Source organism: Pygoscelis adeliae, unplaced genomic scaffold (assembly GCF_000699105.1).
Source record: "Pygoscelis adeliae isolate BGI_AS28 unplaced genomic scaffold, ASM69910v1 Scaffold85, whole genome shotgun sequence".
In the NCBI taxonomy this organism is placed as follows: domain Eukaryota; kingdom Metazoa; phylum Chordata; class Aves; order Sphenisciformes; family Spheniscidae; genus Pygoscelis; species Pygoscelis adeliae.
Window position 1 is genome coordinate 6,027,198 of NW_008824900.1, and position 4,115 is coordinate 6,031,312.

Sequence of the window (4,115 nt, forward strand, 5' to 3'; positions counted from 1 at the left end):
GTAGGTAAATGCTGTCCAATTCTGACTGGAATAATCCTGGATATGCACCTACACAGAACTCAACACGTACGGAGAACATTTAAGTCAGGAAGTTCTTAGATAGTTCAGGATGAGGTGGCAGTCAATCACAAATTTTCTGCATAATTTTGGAAGCAGGTACTTCAATTAAAGCCTGGATTTTTTCACCTAGCTCTAGCCCTGCTGGACTCCTATGCATTTTTTTCTGTCTAGCAGTTTCAATACAAACTCCTGACCCAAACATCCATGGCTTTTCAGGAGTAGACACCTAATGTGTCAAAAATATGCACCAGATCAAAGAATTGCTTCTAGTCTAGCGCTCTCATTCACTGGAGTCATTAATGGTCATGACTTTTGAATTTGCTGGCAGCCCAGGTCTCAATTACTCAATGAAAGGTGCAAGTACTCAGTGTACACGAAAATGAAATCTCAGGATAGGGAAATCCAAAATCAGAGGCGGCCTGAATAAAGTAGAACTCTTGAATATTTGGCAGCACACAAAATGAATGAGACACCTTACAAAAACAACCAGTAGATCTAGATAGAACCTGTATCTGTGTCAGAAATGGGAATTTAGTGTGCAAAACAAATTGAGTTAAATAGTGTGTTTAACTCATTACATCAACTTTTATATCTCTCATAGTTACAGTGATTCAAGGAATATATTACAGGTTTCTTGAACAAATGGAGCCTGCCCACACTAAATGAGTCAGATAAAAATCAATTACATTGTGGATTCTTAACTGTGGAAATAATCAATGTCATCATTGTTCCCTTCCTAGCAACAAAATATTGGTCCTGGTCAACCAATCTTTTTAAGTTGGTTTGTGCAAAACATTTTTAATATTTTTTATATAGTTTTGTGGGCCCTTTGAAAATGGAAAGCATTTGGTATCAAGGCCAAATATTAACATGACCTTTTTTTAACATTGATAAGCACTCTTTAGTGTAGTGATTTATTTATGTTCATATAGAATGTCAAATGTCAAACCTTAAGTTTTATCATATTCCGTATCATTTTAGGCTCACATTGCCCAATTTATTTATACTGGCATAGTCATCCTGGAGGCTTTTACTCTCAGCAACAGAATGGGAGATAGAGACAGAGTAGGCTAGTATGAGAAACTACTGTAGGTTTTCAAAACTTACTAATTTTTATCCATTAGCTGTTCTGGGGAGAAGAATAAGAGGGGTATCATATGCCAAACCTTCCAAAATGTTACATCTGCTAGGAATGCTGTCCTGTTACAGGATTTATGGGAGCTGGAAGAAGAGATTAATAGAATACAGACTTGATACAGTGTATGCATTATTTATTTTCAGCATGCGTAAGTCCATATTGTCTCTAAACAAATACAATGATGTGATGCTTTTTATATCATCAGGTTTTATTAATTCCCATTATTTTCTCTAACTTATCCCTCAAGGACTCATATGTATCAGCATGCACCAAAAACATATGTTGATAACCCTGCGTGTGTTGTTTACACCTCCAACCTTAATTGGATTCCCTGAATTCCAGATGGCAGATAGTAACTCTATTCTAGGTATAAGATTAAAATAATTTAGTTTCAAATCTGCATATCTGTCTGTGCTTTGTAATTTTAATTCCAATATCTAGACCAACCCTGTTCTGTCCTTTTCACCTTTTGCATTCTTCCACTTTTGCAATTTGTTGTCTTCTTGTCATTTGCTGAGAATAGAGAAAGGATTCCCTCCTTCAACCACTGCTTTGACTATTTTGCTCTTTATATGAATTGCTCAGAGATAGTAAATTTTAGAATTACTTACTTGTTTTATTAGTACTTTATCTAGGTCTCTTGAAGTGCATACAATCATACGTTAAATTGAAGTAAGAAATAGAGTGTCTGCTACTGGATTTTTCAGAACTTCCAAGTTGTTAAGAACCATAAGGATTGGCAGCATGAACTAATGCGTACTAGAATAAGTCTTAGAAGATCTGGACTCCTCAGATCTGCACTATTCTAATCACAGTCATTACTAAGCTAAACCTTATATAAGCATTTCCTTTTCAATGCCTCCATTTCTCACTTTTTATCTATGTTATTTTCAATATACTGCATGCTCTTCCAGAATGATATATTCTCCTCTGTATGCTCACACTAACTTTTAAAAATTAGTAAAATTATTCTCAATTTATATTCTATATATAAGACCAGACACGTGGTACTGTAAATTATTTATTCAGTGTCATTATATTCATGACACTTTGTATAACAAATCAGGTCCTATGACAAAATTCTGCTGCTTTATCGAGGCCTCATCTGGAATAAGTCCATGAAAATCTATAATTAAACTAACATAGATCAGTAGTAACTTTAAACGATTTAGTCATAGTAAAATGAGTTTAGCTGTATAGCATCTGGTCCATGATCTTGGCTTCAGAAATGCATACTTCAAATTTGGCATAGTAAAGGAAGCAGGAGAGAGCAGAAATCCCCTTCCTGCACACACAAATTACAAAACGGAAATTTCTTGTGGCATCCTCATTACAGTAGACAATATTCAAGCTGATGTAATATCAGAGGATTCCATTTGAAGAGAAGGCAACATAGGCACACTGCATACTCACCACACTCATCACCTAGGAAGAGCTGAGCATCCTGAGGCTCATCTGTGACCCACCCTGCAAAGAGATCAAATACAGTACTGACAACAGAATTTTGTAGAAGAGAGCCCCCTACACATGCCTAGAAAAAAAAGCTATGAGATTACAGAGATTTAGATAAATCTAGAAGATCTTAGAATCCACATCTCTGCCAGGTCTGATTCAGTCTTTCAGATGTGCATAACTTGACTTAAGAAAAATGGTTGCCTTTAGCAACATATCCAGGTTAAGACAAAGGTAATTTGGTGTGCTGATCACAAGCTCACGTCCTTGTGCTACAAAACTACAGTATGCTGTCTTGCCAGAACAGTGATGTTCTCTCTACATTTTTTGGCCTGATCGTGATTGTATTTCACTTGCAAAATTCATCCTGAGTTTAGCTGAAGTCATGCAGCAGTCATATATTCTGGTATATGACTGCTCAGCCCTATTAAGCAGATGAGAAGAAAATGGAAGAGAAACAGAAAAGGTCAAAAATCTCTTTGGATCATTCAGCCAATTGCTCTTACATTAGCATGAGTGGTTCCAGCATTAGACCATGATCACCTGTTCCTATGACAGTGTTAGGATATTTAGATAGGCTGCACCTGAGAGTCAAAAATACACTTTAGTAGTTACTTGCTTAATGTACCAACTGCTGCCTCATAAAGAGGGGAACTGACAAAAACAACTTAATAAAAAAGACTTCCTCTAGTGCTTTCCATCTAACGATCATCAAGCAGTTTACAAGCAATACCCCCATTTTACAGATGGAAAAATAATCCAGCCATAGGAATGCATTTTAGTTGATAACAGGAACCTTACCTGGTGCTTCACTACAAGATTTCACAGATTAATAAAGAGGCACTCAGAAATCTGCATTGTCACATGGTACAGAATAATGGGGTCCCGGCTGTTCGACCGGAAAATCACAACCGTATTATTCTTCCTGTATTGCTAGGTCAAAAAGGGACTCCAGTCCAGAAAAGATTAAGAAAACATTGCCTTGCAAAGGTCACCCATGTATTTCAGTTATTACCTGACTGTGTAGGCTGGTGCTGAGAAAAATGGAAGCCGCGTGGGCTGTGGTAGCTGCCCACCATGCTACCCGCAGCCATGGGCAAGGCTCACGGGCAAGGCAGGGCCGGGCTGGAGGCGCCCAGGCTGGGGTCAGTGAGAGCAGGCGGTGGGGTCTGAGAGACACTGTGCCGTCACTTTTTTCACGTAACCTGGTTTTTTTTTCATTTTTAAAGAGCAGTTGGTGGTGATGTCTGACTTTGTGAGTGCAATTAACGCTAAGATGAAATCTGACCTGGAAAGCATCCCTTCAAGGTAGAGAGGAAAACTGCCAATGCTTTTAGATGACATCGGTTTACTTCAGTTCGCACGTTAGGAAAAAGTTGAAAATGAAGGAAACCTATTACTTCTTTTATTATGATTCATTTAAAAGCCAGTGCAGCTGTGGAGCAGGCTCCGCTCCCAGAGGCTG